A 22,125-nucleotide genomic window follows, 5' to 3' on the forward strand; every position below is an offset into this window, starting at 1 on the left:
TTCTGCATGAGACACCTTTTGTGATGAGGTGTGCCACATAGAAGGATTTCCTGACTACTGTGGGGATGTGATTATCACAGGTGTGTCCACTGTCCACCTGTGACCCAAGGTCTTTTATCACACTTTCAGTGTTAAGTATACTATCGCCTATATTATAGTTCATGGCTACAGAGTTTTTACCAAAGGGGATGACAATGCACATTTTGGCATTGAGCTTGAGCCCATGACTTTGACACCAGCCATCTGTCTCAGTGAGGCCCTTTTGTAGGGTATCTACATCTTTAGTATTTACAATTATGGCTCCTAGTTTGCAGTCATCTGGAAACTTCATTAGCCACAGACCTTCCATGTTAAAGTTTACTTCAGGAAAGTAGATACAAAACAGGACAGGACCCAAGACTAGGCCCTGTGGTACTGCACTCGTCACTGGTCCAAAGTCATACTTGGAGTCTGCTACTTTCACAGTGTGTGCTCTGTCAGTAAGCCAGTTGGCAACCCATCTTGTGACATAGCAATTTATACCTAGTTTAGTAGGTTTATCTATAATTCCAGAGTGTGGGATTGTGTTGAAAGCCATGGCAGGATCTACATAGGCTGTGTGAAACACCTCACCCTTGTCTACAGTTCTGGTGACTGTTTCAATGTCATCTATCAGGTGTAGGAGACATTATCTGCATTTTACAGACCCAACATGGTTGTGGTCGAGAGTTTGGGGATTACCAATGTCTTTTTTTATAAGTTGTATGATGATACATTCCATGGCCTTGCAGAGCAGGCTCATCAGGCTACTGGGGTGCTAGTTCCTGGGGTCCATGGTGTCTCCACCCTTGTGTAGTGGGATAACCATCGCTGTGCACCATTTAGCAAGCACAGAGCCTGAGGTGAGGCTATGACTGAACATGGTGCGTTGGTGTGGTGCCTGTTCATTCTGTAGTTTGTGTAGAACACAGCCTGGAAAGTTATCTGGTCCCATGGATGCTGTGATACTAGCTTTGGAGAGTGTTTTTTACCTGTGAAGCTGTGATGACAGCAACTTTGCAGTCTTCCATTATAAAGATGTGCTCTTTCATGGGTGAGTGGCGGGTATGGTTAACACTGATCCTATCTGCCAGGATGTTGGCAATATCAGTTGGGTCTGTATATTTAGTGCCATTGAGCTGTAACTCAGAGCAGATCGGAGTGTTGCCATGACATGGACCTGTCTGTTGGGCAGAGATCTCCTGAGTAGACAGTATGCAATGGAGTACAGATTGAGTTAAATTCAGTCTTGTTGCATGGGGCAACTGTTTGAGGCCAGTAATTCTCCTGTTGAGGTACTTCATTGGTCTTTCCAGCTGCTGAAGGTGCCTAGTCAGATTCATCGCAGGTGTGTTGTGGTACTCTCTGATGGGTCTGATGACTGATGGGTAGAGGGAACCTCATTTGACCTACATGCAAAGACCTTGGCAGTTTGTGGGAACAAATAGCATGATTTTCTGACCACTTTGTGAATGTGTTTCTGGAAGTACAGATGACTATCCACATTTGTCCATAGATCCCTTATTATCACCTCCATATTTAGGGTGTTGGCACCTATGTGGTATTTGTATGACTGTAGCTTGAGTACATACTTTTGACACCAAATCTGTCTGACTGAGACCCTTTTTAAGGATGTCTCTGTTGTCCCAAACATTGATTATGACAACTTTTTGGCAGTCATCCACAAACTTTGCTAAACATAGCTCTCGTGTGTTTGACTGTATTTCTGAAAAGTATACACCAGACAGGAGGGGTCCCAGGACTGAGCCATGGGGGAGGGCAGCTGTTGTTACCAGCTTGTACAGGAGACCACAATTCTTGCCTTGTGTGATCTATCTGTGCCCCAGCTGGCAATCCATCAGATGACTGACGTATTTATGCATATGTTGTTGATTTTGTGGATACGACATGTGTCTGGGATGTTGGCAAAGGGCTTTTCAAGGTCTATGTGGGACATGTGTAGCTCATTTCATTGATGTATGTCCTGGGTGACTGCCTTGTAAACAGTCTAGCAGGTTTGGGAACCATGATCTGCCCATGACCAAACCGAAATTGGTAGGGTTGGGTGTTTGTAGGCTCCCAATAGCTCTGTTTATGAGTTCCATCATGATGGACTCCATGGCCTTGCAGATCAGGCTTAGTAGGCTTATAAGACAATAGTTCCCATGTTCTGTTGTGAACCAACACTTGTGGAGTGTGTCAAACATTGCTGTAACACATTCAACAATTTCATATCCTGTACAGAGGGTGAGTCTCAACAGACTGTTCAGGTGCAGGCTCTGTTTGTTCTGGAGTTCACTTATGACACAGCTAGGGTAACAATGTAATCCCATAGACACCATGTTTTCAGGTTTGGAAGAAGCTGTTTAACCATTCTATATGTGATATCTGTGCTTTCACAATCTCCAGGTATGATGACAGGGCCTTTTGTCAGTGAGAGGGTGGTATGTATGTATGGCCCTGTCTGACAGGATGTTGGCAATGTAAGTAATTTACAGTTTGCACTGACTCAGGACATATATGAGTGTACATTGCTATTTATGACATAGTGGAAGGAAGCGTCATGGTTCTCTATGGACTCCTTCACAGATTCTTTTGCCAGAACATGGATTGGATAATATTTGGAGTGCACATTGTTTGTTGATTATACTGATTGCAGGTGTATTGATCTTCTTTGCTTTTTCACTTTCTGTGAACAACTTAAGTACTTTTGGTACATAATTTGATTATGACAGTGTTCCAATATATTATATGTGTCTGTTTTCATATAACTGTGTGCAAAAGGCAGGATTGGTGAATAGTGACAGGTTCCTGGGGTGAAACATGCAACTGTCAGATATGTGTGGCCCACTGCTGTACTCAGACATGGCCTAAGTGTGTGAGCATGCCCAGTATGATCTGTCTGCATAGGCCTGTGGGGGAGGTTACCCATATGCCTCTTTAGGGTCATGATACAGCATTTCTTTGTATTTGCATTAGTGTACAATTGTCCTGCTGTGTCTGTGCCAGTGCAATGCTATCATGGCTTAGTGGTTCATTACTATGACTATAGTGCACAGTATCCTGGGTTCAAGCCCTGTCACTGCTTTTTATTTTCATGCTGAGCAGACCAGACTGTTTAAGGAACAGTAAAGCAAATATGAGCATGTTTACCTGACTTTGCCCGACTTTGCATGACCTTGCCCAACATTGTTCAACGTTGCCCGATGTTGCACTAGTTAACACGGGCAATTTTGTTTACATATACTAAATAGTGGTAAAAGCTGCTTAGCACTGCTTTATATTGCTTAAAACATGGCAATCATGCCTCAGGTGGTGCTGCAGGGCTGCTTATGTCGGATACCCATACTACACTCCCTATACATGTTTGAAAACAGGTAGTGTCAAGTTAGGCATCCCTTTTATTTTATGTGCAAGTCAGAGAGAGGTACCATTTCCAAGGTTCCTACTGAGCCAGTGTATGTGCTATGCATTGCCTCTTTGCCAAGGCCAAGGCATACTGGGCATGCCTCCTTCTGCCTACTGGGGCAGGCTCAGGTTGTTCCTCCTCCTAGTCATGCTGTGCCTGTGCAAGCCTTGGCAATGGTGGGGGGCTGTTTGGCCCTGTCCCATGATGTTCCTGCTGCAGCTGTTTTCGCAGGATCATATTGTGTAGCATGACACATACCATGACAATTTGGGTACATGTAGTTGGTGAGTACTGCAAGGCTGCACCAGATGTGTCCAGGCACCAGAACCGTGACTTGAGCATCCCAAACACAAGCTCGATTATATTTCGTGCTTGTGCGTGTGCCTCATTATGGCGTTCTTGTTCAGGTGTGTGTGCATTTCTGATGGGTGTCATCAGCCACAGCTCCAGTGCATATTCAGCATCCTCCACTAGGTGACCATCAGGGATGTCCCCATTGGCAAATGTCTGGTACAGCTGCGTCAGATGCCAGATAAGGGAATCGTGGTAGCTTCCAGGGCAGCCAGCACACACATTCAGTATTATGCCCTGGGCATCGCACACAACCTGGCAGTTGATGGAGTGGAATCCCTTGCGGTTGATGTAGGCCCTACCCTGCTCACCGGCTGGTGCTTTGATGTGTATGTGCGTGCAGTCATGCACCCACTACCTCAGGGTATTCCGCTATTTGCTGGAAGAGATGCATATTGCTGGCCAATGCCTCACGGGAATTGGGGAAATATACATGATCACCGACATGTGCTGACATGGCATTCAGGAACTGGTGCAGTACTCTGGATGCTGATGCCTGTGAAATCCCCATCATATCACCAGTTGGTCTCTGGAAGGTACCTGTTGCTAGTATTCTTAGGCCAACACATACCTTGGTTTCTACTGGGATGGGTTCCCCTCTGTTGGTTCTGTGTGTGAGGCGTGGCCTGCACAGCTCAACAATTTGCTGCAGGAGGTCTCTGTCCACTCTATAGCGCTCTACTATCTCTAGCTCATGTAGTTCCTGGTAGGTTACCCTGGGTCTGTACACTCTTCTCCATCTCCTCACTGTGGGTTGCTCAGAAGCATTCACAATGGCACCACCCTCAGCATCTTGCACATGTTGCCTTATAATAGCAATGGCAGCCCCTAACATTTTTTTGTCTCAGTTAAGCTTTTTAAGTTTTCACTTCTCTTTATATACTGCAGTGTTGCAGTGCTTCTGAGTAAAACATGGGGGAATGTTGTTTGCAGAGTTTTAAGTGCTGGGCTGGGCTAGTGTACTGCCTGTGTAATTGGCTGATTCTGATTAATTTCACCTGGCAGCTCTGCTAGTTCTCCTTGGTTAACTTCCTACTACTTCTTTTCCTTCCTTTTCCCTTTCTATTTCCATGGGGAGCAGCACCGTGCAAACAAGCGCAAACACGTGCACACGAGCGCACACAGGCTTACACAGGCTTAGGTGGGTGCACATCCATGCACACAGGCTTAGCCAGCCTTACACAGGCTTACACAGGTGCGCACACACGCACACAGGCTTAGACGGGTTTACAGGCGCACACACGCGCACACACAGTGTAAGCATCTTTGCAAGAAACTTTAGTGATATCCACGGCGTACACCTTCGGTTTCTGGGTTTCAGTTAAGGCAACTGTAGACACGCCTCTTCCAGTCCTGAGTAACTCACAGCAAACACATGCCACTCTGCTCCAATAAGCTTACAGTCTTTCATACATACCTCCTCATGATGTCACCTATCTTCTACTCTACTACTCCTCTAATCCTACACATACACTCTAGGGACATGATTCACATGGCAGGGAAAATTGGGATTCACTATCCTTATCCTCATTTGCATAGGATTGCCTACTAATGCTTGGTTACATCTCTCAAACTGAGCTTCCCCCCTTAGCAACCACTAATCAGTAGCCATGTTGTCTTCAGCCTGCCATTCACCTGCATGGCAGAAGAATATTTTTAATAAAATGCCTATTTTTGCCTTTTTTTATTTGCTGTTTTTTTATAGCGCCACACATTTGCACAGCGCTGAGCTACGCTTAAACATCGGAGATCGGGGAAAAAAAATAATTTCAATTTTTTTTTATTTTGCAACAGATATGAATGCCAATGGCCTTATATTTGGCCATTGGTGTGCTTCCTCAACTGGATGCATCCTTTATTTGGAGCTGTCATAGCTCCGTTTTGCTATCTGCAGAACGGTACTTTGTTACCAACGGAGTACATTTCTGCAAATAACTCTACTCTTCCACGGACAGGTTAGTGTTTCCTGGATCACAAAATTACCTCATTTGCATAGCTTTCAGCAGCAAATGAGGTCATTTGCATAACATGACGCTGTCCATGCAAGAGTAGTTTTAGGAGCTCTCATGCACACCCCTGCCGGCTGTTGCTGGATCGCTCGGCAGACATATTGGCTGTCTGCCGGCTTACTCTGCTCTTAGACTCCGTGCAAGCCTTCGTGAATCTGGCCCAATGTCTGTGTTTTTTATTCAGAGATTCAAAAATCTCATTTTCACAGGTACTAATAAATCCCTCCAATAAAGGATGTATGTTTGGAGTAAACTTACTTTGTTTCATAAAAATGTTTTGCTCTACACTGGGCTCAGATAAGATAACCCAAGTACATGTTAACCCCTTTGTAGTTCAAGGGATTCCCAGCCAGATATCAGACAGAGCACACTCAGCCAGAATAACTGATATCCCCTGCAAAAAGTAAAAATGTAACTAGCATCATTACTTAATGTTGTGTTCTAGGCCCCTCTCCTGTTTGTAATCTATTTCTCTGAAGTACAGGGAAAAGTTAAGAAATTTGACTAACTGGAGTCAGAGATTACTGCAAGTTAGGACTCACCCTAAATTGCCCATCAAGTTAAATAATACTCCAACAAGGCCTAGATGACACTAATATCTAATGCTCTAATTACAGTCTGGGCCTACAATTAAAGAAATGTAGTGTAGTCACCTTTGATAAAAGTAGTGCTCCTACACAGTATCATGTAAATATGTCAGTTTTAGAATGACACCATCATCTGGCATTACATATACACAAGCAGTCCTTAAATCAGCATATATGTAATGTCAGAAAATCATTCTACCTCTCATCACATATTTTGTGGGTTCTCATCCGGATCCAAAAACATCCTACTTCTCCTTTACTCTGCCCTCCTTCACCACAGCCTAGAAAACTGTGTTTCATCGTGCATGTATAGTTCAAAACAACTCTCCCAGCTAGAAAGTGACCCATGTTCTATTACTAAAATAATCTAAGGCTAAAAACAAAACCACTCTTATTCCAATAGAAAAAACAAATCTTTATCTATGGCCCGTAGATTCCTGCAAGGTGAGCTGGGTTTTGCTTCCCTAGTTATGCCAGTCCCTGCTCTCTGTGACCTCCTTTTCCTCAAAAATGCCATAGTTAATATCCATTCCAGACCTAGTCTAATGCTAAAATATCATCAAGCCCTGATTCAAAGATAAATTCAAAACCCAGTCACTCCCTCAATTAAGGATCAGCTGTCTCCTACATATTAGACAGTGTAAAACTCTAGCAACATTCAAACTTCAATTAGATGAATGGATGGGATCCTACAAAGTCATTCCAGGAGGTCATCTAGGTCAAGCTAAACACTATATCATCTCAGTTCTCTCTTTTTCTTATCTGCTTCTTTTTTTTTTTCTTGTCTCCAACCTTTCCTTATTCCTCTTCCCTTTAGCATGATTCAAGATAAAAATATTATGTCAACAGTTCCTTTCACCAACTTCTACACTATTAGCTCACAAGTGCATATGCCTTGCACGAGCACAGTAGTGCTCGGGCACCTCTACTTCCTGCCAGCTTACAGTGCTGGACCAGTAACTACATGATGTTTTAAATGCTACATGAGAGCTTTAATGGTAGCATTAGGTAACAGTAGTATACATATATACGCAGTGGTACTTTACTTTTGTTGATAATTATTTTTGTATGACAAAGGTACAATAAGTTAGTATCACTGTTCTCTAATTCAGCAGTGTTTAACCTGCTACTAGATATCTTTGACTTTATTGTTTTTGGTATCACATCAAATAAATCCAAGGCTCCTGAAATACTTTTCCTGTCTTCACAGGTTCATTCTATAATGTTATCTCCTTGGGTGATGTAAATAGTGTCTCTGGAGTTCTACTTTGCTTTAGTCAGTGAACTCAGGAGTTCTTCTTTGCTTTTTCAGTGGTCTGTGTAGATCCAAGAGGAAAATTCAACATGGTCGTCCATATGGAACTCTGCACAATCAGCACCTACATCATTGGAACTACAGTACCCTAGATAGTCAAGCATTCAACCTCAGACCTGATACTGGCTAATTATATTTCTTAAAATATGTGATGGATCATCTACTCTTGTCTAGTTAAGGATCCGGTCATCCCTATTTCTAGGACTATGGTTGTGGTCAACAACTATTCAGTGAGTATGGATATGGTCACATGTCCTTCTTTGGGCTATGTTCTGATCATCTATTCATTCTTTAGTAAGTTTCCACTAACCTGGCTTGCCATTGAAACACATCTGTCCTGTAACTTGTGTTATGACCCATTGGAGGTGAATACTCTGAATATGATCTGCTTTTTGTCTGCAAGTATTACATCCCACCACAGCTGTATACATTAGATGCTTTGTTCTTGGGATAGAATGGTTTTGTTTTCATTTAATTCTGTAATCACACACATTAGCATACCTACTCATGGAAAATGTTCTGTCTAACCATTTAACGCATCATGCAATCCATTCCTGAAGTGATTGTTTTCTGCTAATCTGCACAATTTACCCAGTTATAGTCAGATGTACTTTCATCTTTCCTTTGGTTGCTTCTGATAAATCTTTAAACTGTTCTTCATTCAATAATGGCTTTGAATTTGCATGGCTTTCACATTCTCAGGAATCTATGAAAAACATCTGAATTAGATTTCTTTGATGGTACTGACCCATACTTCTGTGCATTTTTATTATTATTAACTTCACAATAAAATTGTACTTTCTCCAGTATAAGTTGTCCAGACATCCACAGTAGAATCAAAGCTTCTTCATGTCCACAGCAACCTTTTATTTTCTGTTGCCTTATTCTAGTACTTAGTGCACATTCAATGATTTATTATAATAGCATCAAATCACACCATGTAGGCAATTTCTCTATGTAATCAGTGATGCGATTCTTTATCATGCAACAAGTCTGTACTGCTGTCTTATAAAATGGTTTTATGCCAAGTCAGCTTGTATGGAAAATAGAACTCAAGTTGCAGTTCCTTAGATAAAGCGATAAGATACATAAATCACACTCTGAATTGTTGCCCAGATTATACTGTCTAGTTGTTACAAGCTCAGTTTGGGCTACACTTTTGATAGATATCATCTGTATGAACAAACAACATTTCAGAAATCAGCTGGTACAGCTGCTCATACTGTGCCTTTTTGCAAAGAAAAATATGCCCCGCCGTAAAGTAAATTGTGTGTGCACAGAAATCATTATACTCAGATTGATTTGTTTTCCAGTACTCTTTGTTGCACAAAAGCAGTCCTTTATTGGTCTTAATCCATCATTCAAGCAGTAATCATATAACCACCTTCCATACACATCTCATTGCAATATTTCTTTTACCCCATCTCTCTACTTTTCTTACAGACTTGGTTGCACACACTGGCCAACAGTCTCACTAATAAGTTGTATTCTGCTTGGGCTATTGTACTGCACAATCATGTATGCTATCTAGGAGAAAGACTAATTGCATTACTAGATTTTAAATCTACAGAAAAGGTGTGCAAGGCAGATATGTCTTCACGAATTCAGTTGCTTTGTGCATGTACATCAGTGTCGCTATATGATACACGGCTACATAAATCATCTCTGCAGGTGTCTGACATAGTTTCACATCTAGTTTGAGCCTAGAAGCAGCAGATATAAATACATATGCATCTTTCTCTTTCTATCGCTCAGTGTCTCCCCTTCAGAACACATTTATGTACAGACCAATACTCCACTAGGCAAGTAAATAACTTCAGGGAATGCCTTTCAAACTTCTCTGTTGAGCTTAAAGAGTATACTGCTCTATTAAGAAGTAAGGGCCTGTGACCACTCACCCTTGTATGCATATGCACAAACAAAACAATGTTCCCTACTGGGCCTCTTGCTGCTTCATAAATGCCTCATTCCTGAAGATAACTGGATACCAGTAGGCCCCCCACACTAACATACTGATAAAATCCTTTGTAAAGACAACTCTCTTGTGCTCTATGTACTGTTATTATGTGTATTTGTTAGTTGATGGGCCCAGTATGTCCAGTATTATGATCAGTCTGGTATCGAGCTCTTACTACATATTATACTGAGATATCAAGTATGCTGATTTTTCTTTTTTGTGTGTTGGCTTGTGCAGATCATACAAGCACAACATATTGCTTCACCCAATAATGCTCAAGTAGGCAGTATTCAAATGAATGAATAGGTCTAATATAGATAAGTGTGACTTCAAAGGATCTTTTTATGTATATTAATAAAAACGTATTTACTTGTGTCATTACTATGTATGAACAATGAAATGCAATTGCTATGCATTCATCACTAATATTAATTAGTTCAGAGATTAATTCAGGGATATTTTCCATTATGAACCTGAAATCAAAGTCTCTACAATTTTCTTCCTTGATAATAATCTCTGTCGTTATGATGTATATTTAAATATGCAAAGGTATAGTGACATATGAAATCAATATATACATTTTTATGTTAATCAACAATAAAAAATGAAGAGTCTGCAAACACAATTACAATATATTAAAGATTAAAATATCTCATAGTGAATTAAGTTATTTGTTGTTATAGTAAGTGCTTTCTCATTCAACAAGAATGCTTCCTGTGAGGAAGCATTCTTGTTGGATGTGAAAGCGCTTGCTATAACAATAAATGTTTTATTATAACTGCCGTGTTTGCAGTCTCTCTGTTTTTTTATTTATTTTTCATGTTCACTGTTTTTCCTGAAGGTGCTTAATTCACTGGGAGATATTTTAATCTTTCATATATTTTATGTTCTCCAATATATATGGTTCTGATTGAGATCACTTGGTTACTTCTATTTGACATATGCTTTGCATAACCCCCCCCCCACACACACACACGCACACACACACACACACACACACACACACACACACACACACACACACACACACACACACTCATTTTTTCTCTGTGTGTTTATGTTTGTGTACATGCAAAAAGTCACTTGTTAGAATGGAAACTAAAAGTCACTGTCTTCCTTACATATAGATTCACAGAATATACAAATATTCCGTAATTATCAGGCCAGTATTCATCCTCCTAAGGCACGTCCTGTCTCCAGGAGGACAAAACATTTCAGGCATTTACACAATTGGCAAGGTGTCCCTTGAAAGAAGAGAGGGCATCACTTTGTTTTATACGTAATGGAAGATTATTCCAGAGATGGAGGGTAGTACTGAGCAATGAATCTGCCCCTCCAGTGTGTCTTTATTTATTGACTGGAGATTCAAATCTTTAGTTTCAGTGTTTATGGAGCCATTTGTTTTATGGAAGATAATGGAGATCAAGGAGAAGTGGGCCCATAACAGCACAGAATGGTAAACATAAAACACTGCATAGGAATCTATGAGACAGATTATACAACAGGGTTTAAAATCTTTAGTAGCTGATGGTCTTTATTCTAGTGATCATTTTATTGAGGAATCTCTGAGGTATTCTTAGCTGCATGATATACATGGATAGTTACATATTAAAAGGGACCTTATGTAATGGATCTGATCATGACAAGTGTACAGAGCAATGATAATGTCTATCTGAATTCAGTATCTTTAGTTATTAATTGAGCTACTCTTGCTATATGATGGTCATCAAAGAATAAGGGGTCTTTATGAAGGTGCCAAGATCTCAGACAATCACTCCCTGGAGTGGGGTGCGGTCTGCTATAAGCTGCTGTTAAAATTTGTTTACCAAAGCTAATAATGCTACACCTCTTTGCATTTAAGTTTCTAACACACCACTGATTTGGATGGTTTAGCCATTCATGTTGTAACAACGTACTAGATGCAGAGTGAGCAACAATATACACATTTAATTAGCCATATATCTGACTTAATGGTTTGGAGATCTGAGAAGTAGATACTGAACAGAAGGGGTCCAGTACTGAGCCTTGAGGAATGCTACCAGTCACATAGCTGCTTTCTGAGGTAGCACCTGCCACTTTATCTACACATGGATTCTGCCATACGTCAGAAAGTTTTGTATGTTTAGTGCTGTTGATTTAGCAACCAAATGTACTCTCAGGATCCACAGAGGTGGACCTTAACCTAGTATGCGACATCAACAGAACTTGCTGGAGAGACAGATTTGTCTCACAGTGGTTACCTCACTTTTGGAACAAACTTCCAATTCATGTTAAACAAAGCCCCTTGTTGACCCTATTTAAATGTAATTTGGAAGATTGAATAGGTAACCAGAAATTCACCCTGGGGCTTCCACCTGTGTCCCTCTTGGACAGGGGCAATAGGTGCTGATTTTAGTGTCTGTTTGAAACAGACAACATTGGGAACAAGGGTTGAACTTGGCTGGACTTGTAAGGGCCATAGGGCTGATGGCCTAGTAACATCCTATGATCCTATAATGTACCCAATCAATGGACAGGTAATTAAAGTCACTCAAAGCAAGGGTGTTTGGTTGTAGCTTGACTGACTCAAGTAAATCCATATAGGCTGAGTGGATGTCCTGATTCATGGAGGGGGTCCTATAGCTGGCAATGACTTGAAGAGGGGTCTTACTAACAGTCAATTGCAACTGAAGTAATTCATGGGAATCATGCTGTTTAACCAATCTCGAGGTGTATTGGTCATTAATGAATATTGATACACCACATCTTTTAGCTCTCACACCTTCAGTTTGTGGTCTGAAGATGTGGAAGGAAATGTAATCCTATATGGCTGGGGTGCTCTCTACAGCCTTAAACCAGGTCTCAGTGACTGCACAAATGTCAGCAATATTTATGCAAAGGATAAAGCCAAATTAATCAATACTGAAAAAGCAGACCCAAAGTTATTAGAAGAGAAATACAAGCAAAGGCATCCAGATATGAAAAATTTCACAATACAAAAAATAAGATTGCAAAGAGGAAATGGAATGTAGACCAGAAAATTAGTAAAGTAAAAGTTAAAAAAATAGAAGTTGAAGTTATGGACTGCCTGTGAAGTTATGGACTACTAGTGAAGGATTTAGTGTAGAAAGTCTAACACAGGTTATATCACAGAATGATGGAACAACGAATAAGGAAAAAAGAAGAGGAGCAGGAGACATCTGACGAAGAAATATGCACATGGGAAAGAGAAAGATTTAATATGATGCAATATTTATGCAAAGGAGAAAGCAAAACTAATCAACATAAAAAGAGCAGCACCAAAGATATCTGAAGAGAAATACAGGCAAAGACATCTGGATATGGAACATTTTACAATACAAAAAATAAGAAAATGAAGCAGAAAAGTAGAAAAGATGTTTAGTAATGGAGAAGTTAAAGAAACAGAAAGTGAGGTTGTGGATTACCTGCGAAGTTAAGGATTTAGTACAGAAAATATAACTTTGATAACATCACAGCAGGACAGAGCAATGGATTCCCAAATTAAGGAGAAAACAGTGGAGCAGAAAACATGTGATCAGTTGCCATATGGAGATACTTTGGATCCTTCCATAGGAAACCAGTACAAACGTTCAGCTGGGGTTACACAGCAAGAGAAGAAAAGGAAACTGTGGCAATTCTGATACAGTCAATGTTGTGGAGTGATAGGCAAGTGAGCTGCCATATGAAGGAGCAATGGATGCCACAGGAAGATGCTGTGGGACTTTCTATAGAATGCCTGCAGGAAATGGAGAACAAAGAATATGTCCTCGGTTTAGAAGAAAATGATCTAAGAGAAGAGTTGCTTGATTTAATAGAGATGGATAGACATATTAAGATCAATGACAGAAATAGACTACAGCAAGCCAATATAACCCAAAAAGTTAGAAGTTGGATAACATAAATGAACACAGTAATTAGAAATGATCATAGAGATTCATGCAATATAACAGAAGTAAATAGGATATATTACTGTGCAGCTAAATTAATAACAGATAAAGGCTTACCACAAAAACACAGGACAGTAAAGGTTGCTTTTGCAAATATGGAAGTATCTTATAGAGAAAACTATAAAGCAATTAAGGCAAGAGGTGTCACTATTAGAAGAGTATAGAACAGGGAACAGATCAACAAAAATACTCAGAAAGATAGACATGATAAAAGCAATGAGAAGTATAAGAACAGATCAGGATCTATCATGCACTATTGCAAATAATAAACTACAAATATCAGCTATAAAGGAAAAGAATAAAATAAGCAATTCATTGACAACCCAAAAAAGTTTAATTAGGAATCAAGGTAAAAGGAATTGAAACGCCACCAAAAACAGAAGAAATCGATACATTTTGGAGACATATCTATGAAGATCCCGTGGAACATAACAAAGATGCTAAATGGGCAGAGGAAGTAAAAGAAAGAATAAGACGTCTGTAGGTACAGGATATGAAATGGGATGAAGTAGCAGCCAGAGAAATTTAAACAAAGTTAAGAAAAGCATCTAATTGGAAACTCCAAGCCCAGATGCAGTACTTAACTTCAGGCTAAAAAGTATTAACATCTTCACATAAAGATTTAGCCATGAGTAAGAACTATTTATATGAGCACAATGAACAGACACTAGCCTGGCTAACAACAAGAAAAGCAATACTCCTACTTAAGAGCAAACCTGCAAGCTATCCAAAAAACTATAGACCAATAATATGCCTTCCTACGACATAAAACTATATACTGGAATTCATGCTGACAGAGTTTATAGTCATTTAGAATAAAACTCAATCATGTTGTTAAATAAAGTCATATTGGAGAACTGTAAAAAGGGTAAGAATCTAAGTATGGCATGGATAGACTGCAAAAAAGCATTCGACAGTATCCCACATTCATGGATAAAAGAATGCTTAAAATATATAAGATACACCCTACACTGATCAAATACATTATAGGGACCATGAAACAGTGGCAAACCACTTTGCAGTTAAGCCATGATAAAGGACAGATTATTATTCTAGGGAAAAAAATTCAAAGGGGAATATTCCAGGGTAACTCTCTGTCACCACTGCTCATTTGTCTTGCTCTTAACCCATTAAGCTGTTTACTTAACAGATTAGGTCATGGCTACTATATGGTTTCCAGAAAGCAACAAAGTGTAAAGACTTCTCATCTTTTTTTTTTTTTTTTTTTTTTTTTTTGGTAGATGATTTAAAACTGTATAGTTCATCAGATGAGAAACTAAAAGCACAACTGCAAGTAGTCAAAACTATTTTGGATGGTATAAGAATGTCATTTGGTCTTGATAAATGTGCAAACACAACCTTTAAAGCGTGAAAGCTGCAGCACCTAGAAAACATCAGTTTGGGACAGAAATGTGATATAAAAGAACTTGAGCAAGACGGGGTATATAAATATTTGGGAAATGATGAAGGGTCAACAACAAAACATGAACAAATGTGAATAAAACTTACTAAGGGATATTTTAGAAGACTAAAATTAATACTGAAACCTGTGTTGACATCTACAAACAAAGTCCAGGCTATAAACCAATTTGACCTACCTGTCCTAACTTACAGTTTTGGAGTGAAGAACTGGGCCCAAAAGATGCTGGATCTTTTAGACAGGAAAACAAGAAGGATGTTTCATGCTCAACAAATGATTTATAAAAATCAGTGTATACCAGGACTATATATTCCCTGTTTTGCAGGAGGTATGGGCCTCCTTGAAATTGATTACATGTATTGATCCACAATCATGGGACTGCACACATATTTGCTGACCTCACAAGACCCAAATGTAGTAAAAGCTTTGAAACATGAGGAGAATAAGTCTAAGATGACTTCCCTGCTTACTTTAGCAGAAGCATATTGGTATCAAGCGAGATAGAAATCAAACCAGAAGTAGATAAAAATAAAGCAGTAAGTGAATATGCTAAAAAATTAACGAAAGAATATAAGGTGATGGATCAGATGAGAAGGCAAGAAATGTGGAAAATGCATAAATACAGTTGCAAGTACAGAAAACTCTTGGAACAGCCTCATATTGATCAGGATCGAATGCAGGAATGGTTAAGGAGAGGTGAATTTAAACCAAAAGACGAAAGGTTAACACTGGCGGCCCAAGACAGTGGACTATGTACATGTTGGTTTACAAAGTGCATTGAACATGTGGGAGAAGTTTTGTAAAACAAAATTGGAAACAGTAGCACATATTGTTGTTGGTTGTGATATACTAATGGCAGAAGGACTGTATACTGAAAGGCATAAAAACGTGGCAAGACTGTTGCACTGAGGATTGTGCAAAAATTATAATATTGAAGTAGCTGAAAAACACTGGAAACATGAGCCAGAAAGCATTATAGAAAATGATGAAGTTTATATCACATGGGATCACCCATTATCAGGAGTTCAAAAATAGATGTGAGAAAACCAGATATAGTAGTCCATGAAAAGAAGACAAAAGTACCATGGAACATTGAAATTGTTGTACCCAGTGATTACAGTGTTCTACATACAGAGAGAGACATAAAGTCATACAATACCAGGATATGCAGGCAGAAACAAGGGCAATGTGGAAGAAGGATACCCAGACAGTTCCAATAGTGGTAGGAGCAATGGGTGTTATAAAAAAGAATTTACAATTGTACTTAGATATGTTACCAATGCATGTAACTCCATATGAATAGCAGGGGCACATTGTGGGTGCTGCGAAGAGCACTTCTGGCTAACATCAAAGACTGACACAATACTAATTTCATGAACTTGAATCATACTTTGACTTAGGAATGGGGTCCATTCCCATCATGGTATTAGAAACCCAAAAGACGTGGAGAAATTAAAAACAGGAAGAGGTGGTACAGTGAACATGTGGGACAAATATGAAAATAATGGGCACTGCCAAGATGCTGGGCTGACATGATGATGCACCCTCATGAATCACACATTATCTGGGTAGGTGATAGAATGATATCCCTTCCTGTTCCAGTACCACCCCCCCCCCCATGTACCAGATGGGGCCCTAATAGCAACATGGGTGCAGTCTATCACACCAAGTGCCAAACAGATGTACTAATCTACATGTGCCAAGAGTATACTGAGGAATTACTGAAGTATCCTCAAGGCATAAATCTGTGAGATACCCGATGTGTCCCCGGTTTGCCTATGGAATGTCCCTGTGGCAAGTATAGTGAGGGCTGTACACACCTTGGTATTCACAGGTACAGGAAAGCCACACATTCTCCCATTCCTAGTCACTTAGCCAAATAAACTCACCAAGCCCACGCAAGGCCCCTGTCTACTACTCTAAACCTGCCCAGAATTTCCTGGTCATCAAAATTCAGATGGATCAAATGATCATTTGTTGTTAAATAAAGTCATAGTGGAGAACTCTAAAAAAAGGGAAGAATCTAAGTATGGCATGGATTGACTACAAAAAAGCATTTCATAGTATCCCTCATTCATGGATAAAAGAATGCTTAAAATGTATAAGATGCACCCCACACTGATCAATTATATTACAATGACCATGAAACAGTGCCAGACCACTTTGCAATTAAGCCATGATAAAGGACAAATTGTTATCCCAGGGATAAAAATTCAAAGGCAGATACTTCAGGATGGCTCTCTGTCACTGTTGGTATTCTGCATTGCCCTTAACCCATAAAGATGTTTACTTAACAGCTTAGGCCATGGCTATAATTTGGCTCCTAGAAAACAATAAAGTGTAAAGACTTCTCATCTTCTCTTTGTCAATGATTTAACTGTATAGCTCATAAGATGCGGAACTGAAAGCACAACTGCAGGTTGTCAAAACTTTTTCAGAAGATATAAGAATGTAATTTGGTCTTGATATATGTACAAAAGTAACCTTTAAAGCAGGAAAACTGCAGCACCAGGAAAACATCAGTTTGGGACAACAATGTGATATAAAAGAACTTGAGCAAGAGGGCGTGTATAAATATTTTGGGACTTGATGAAGGATCAACAATAAAACATGAACAAATGTGAATATAACTTAGTAAGAAATACTTTCAAAGAGTTAAATTAATCCTGAAACAGCATTGACATCTAGGAACAAAATCCAGACTATACACCAATTTGCTCTTCCTGTCCTAACTTACAGTTTTGGAGTGATAGACTGTCTAGATTAGATAGGAAAACAAGAAGGATGCTTCATGCTCACCAAATGATTTATAAAAATCAGTGCATACCAAGATTATATATTCCCCGTTCGAAAGGAGGGATGGGACTCTGAAACTGATTACAGGTATAGATCTGCAATCATGGGACTCCATACATACTGTATCTGTTGACCTCACAAGACCCAAACGTAGTGAAAGTTTTGAAACATGAGGAGAATAAATCTAAGATGACTTCTCTGCTTAACATAGCAGAAGCATATCAGCATCAAGCAGGAATCTATGGAATAGACTCTCTCTCCACATCAAGCAGAGTACCTCTTTACCCCTTTTTATGCACAATCTGGATAACTGGATGGGAAATAGAAAATACATCCCTGGGACTCCATCCGTGTTCCTGCTGGACAAGGGCATTGGGTGCTGATTTGTCTATACATGGGCTGAACTCTTGGCTATGCTTATAAGGGCCTCAGGGCCAATAACCTAGTAACTTCCTATGATCCTATGAATGGAACTCAAACCAGAAGTAAATAAAAATCAGGCAGCAACTGAATGTACCAAAAAAATAAAAGAAAGAAAATATGGTGAAGGACCAGATGAGAATACAAGAAATGTGGAAAATGCATAAATATAGTTGCAAGTATAGAAAACTTCTGGAAGAACCTCATGCTGATGAGAAACCAACACGGGAATGGTTAAGGAGAGGTGAATTCAAACCAAGAGATGAAAGGTTAATATTGGTGGCCCAAAATAGTGGGCTACAAACACAGTGATTTGCAAAGTCCATTGAACATGTGGGAGAAACAGACAAATGTAGGTTTTGTAAAACAGAGTTGGAAGCATTCTTGCACGTCATTGCTGGTTGTGACATACTAATGGCAGGAGGACTGTATACTAAAAGGCATGATAATGTGGCAAGAATGTTGCACTGGGAATTGTGCAAACATTAGGGTATTGAAGTGGCTGAAAAACAATGGAAACATGAGCCACAAAGCATTATAGAAAATAAGTCTACGTCGCATGGGATCATCCATTGCCATCAGTTCAAAAGATAAATGCTAGAAAACTGGATATAGTGGTCCGTGAAAATAAGACAAAAGTAGCATGGATTATTGAAACTGCCACACCCAGTGACTATAGTGTCTTGCGTACAGAGACACACAAAGTCATAAAATATCAGGATCTACAGGCAGAAATGAGAGCAATGAGGAAGAAAGATACCCAGACAGTTCCAATAGTTGTAGGAGCAATGGGTGTTATAAAAAAGAATCTACAATCATATTTAAATATGTTACCAATCCATGCAACCCTATACGAATTGCAGAAGGAGTCATTACTGAGCACATTGCAGGTGCTGCACAGAGCACTACTGGCTGACATCAAAGATTGAAACAATACTAATTTCATGAACTTTAATTGTACTTTGACTTAGGAATGGGGTCCATTCCTGTAATGGTATTAGAACCCCAAAAGATTTGGAGAAATTAAAAAGACTGACGCCATTGGGTGCATCTAGCTTTGGAGGAAACAAGACAAGCACAACAGAATGGGAAACAACTAAGCTGGCAGTGAAAGCAATCATCTTTGCTAATTGTAAAGTGGATAGAAAAAATGTGACGTTGCTTTTATAAGCCTTATGGACATGGCTCACTTGTACATCAATAAAGTGACTGTGACTCACACAAATGCAGGAAGGGCTCTTTAGTTGTATAATATAGTTGCAGATTTTTCATACATTCTTCATTTACATCTCAGTATTTCCTCATCTACTTAACATGTTCTCAAAATGGTACAAATGGTTTCACCTAAGTGCAGCGGCAGTTTTGGAACTGTGCCTAGCCTGTGCAAATACCCACTATCCCTAAGGATAACAACTATGAAATACTAATATTATATATATATATATATATATATATATATATATACACACACACACACACACACACATATATATATATATATATATATATATATATATATGCATATATATATATATATATATATATATATATCTAAATATATATATATATATATATATATATATATATATATATATATATATATATATATATATATATATATATATATATATATATATATGTGTGTGTGTGTGTGTATATATATATATATATATATATATATATATATATGTATATCTTGTATGTATTATGAGAACTGTAAACTGACATGAATATATCTATATATATATCTGGGTAAAGATTCCAAGCAAAATGTTACTCTTTATAACTACCTGCTCATATTTTTACATTTAACAAGCACTTCAAACCTCGTTTCTTCTTTTATTCTTCATTTGAAGTCAGCCACGGTTTTGGGTTTATATGCATGATGTTTCCATTTACAGATGCACTGTACCTCTAGGCATAGCAATTTGAGATTGTTATTAAGGAAGAACTATAGACTTTTTCCATTTGATATCTACATTTACAACTTGTCTTTTTTGTGTTTATGTATTGACTGCCTGGAAAACATTATTTTCTTTCAGTATTGGAAATTAGCTTAATTTTGGGCAGCGTATTAAGTCATACTGATTTTCGTTTGTTCCGCATGTGTTCACCAAACATCTGACTTTACAGATCACAAGACATCCAGTCTTAGTATGTATTTCTCATGCAGTTATTTAGAAATGACAGTATTCATGTTCTTGAAACAAATGTTAATATTGAAGGTTATGCTAAAGTGAATTTCACACTAATGTTTAACTGTATGACAAAATGTTTAGTGTACATTGATATCTGCCAACAATGTGGTAGGTTTTATATTAGAAAAACAAAAAATGCATTGAACAAATGGATATACCAGCACATTTACGACATTCGTAAAGTCAACTTGTCTAATGCTTTAACTAGACATGTTTTTGAACACAGTGGCCATTGTTTCAGATTTTCAGGTTTGGAAGAAATTGTTGACAAAGATATGAGGGGTGGGCCTAAAGATATATGGTTGGAATACAGAGAGTTTGTTTGGCAACTCCATGTTAATGCTCCCAAACCCCCCGGGTCTCAACGAGACCTTGTCTATTTCCAGTTATTTAAAATTAAAATCAGAGTTTCATATTTGATCATCACTAAATTAATATTTCAACAGTTTTTTTCAATTTACTCAATTTTATGTTCTGTTTGTGAATTAACATTAGTTGTAGTAGTGATATGTTTATTAACGTTATGTCTGGGTCTGATAATGTCAGTGAAATATGACTGTGGTTTAATGGGATGTTTTAATCACATCCATTTTATTAGCCATATTTACGGGTATATTGACATCTGCATATTTACTTATTTACTTATTTATATACTCAAACATTCATGTATTTATTTTAGTATTTGTATTTATTTCTAACTTCATTCAAATACTGTTTGATGTACATGCATTTTTAAAAATTAGTTTTTTGATACATACTTATATATTTATTAATGTTTAAGAATGAGTATGCTTATAAGAGTCAATTTAAATATTTTTTTGCCTTTTTTTAGATTTATATATGTATTTTTTCAAAAAACTTTTTACTTAAGAATTAATTGTTCAACTAATTGGGGGAATGTTTTTACGTACCATGTGACTATCATGGAAGGTATTTAAGTTTATAAAATTAATTTTATGTGTTTCTGATAAAGTGTGAGGCTTAAGGCTGATGAAAGCGCTAAATCAATAAAGTGATTGCTGTGATACTCCGTGTTTGGACCCTGCTTCTACTCTGGATATAGAAATGACAGTATACTAAGTTTACACTTTCACAGACTAAGCAAAAAGGGGCTGTGGCAACTGTAATCTAACTACTCTGTTAACACATTTTAGAGTTTAGAGGTTGTGAGGTTAAACTAACAAATCACATTCTGCCTTAAAAACTCTACTCACAGCACATATTCAGACATCCAATGTATCTACTTACATTTATGTGTCTGTGCATTACATTAAAAAGTATAATATTAGAGTCTTATACCAAATGTAGTGATAGAACTTTAATTCTTACTTGCAGTTTTGATAATGAAATAATTTAATCAGCAGTCAGGCAACTGCTGAATTTCAAAATAATTAAGTCAGTGACTGTATCAGTCAAAATTAGGTTTAAGCATGGAGTTGTGGTTGTGTGTTGTGTATCATCTCTGTGTGCATGCACTGACATAAGCATACATGTGTTTGTGTGTGTGTGTGTGTGTGTGTGTGTGTGTGTGTGTGTGTGTGTGTGTGTGTGTGTGTATGTGCGTGTGCATGCATATGTGTGTGTGTGTGTGTGTGTATGTGTATGTGTGCATGTGTGTGTGTGTGTGTGTGTGTGTGTGTGTGTGTGTGTGTGTGTGTGTGTGTGTGTGTGTGTGTGTGTGCATGTGCGCACATGCGC

The sequence above is a fragment of the Protopterus annectens genome, chromosome 4.part1, assembly GCF_019279795.1.
Source record: "Protopterus annectens isolate FY-2018-M chromosome 4.part1, PAN1.0, whole genome shotgun sequence".
NCBI lineage: Eukaryota > Metazoa > Chordata > Ceratodontiformes > Protopteridae > Protopterus > Protopterus annectens.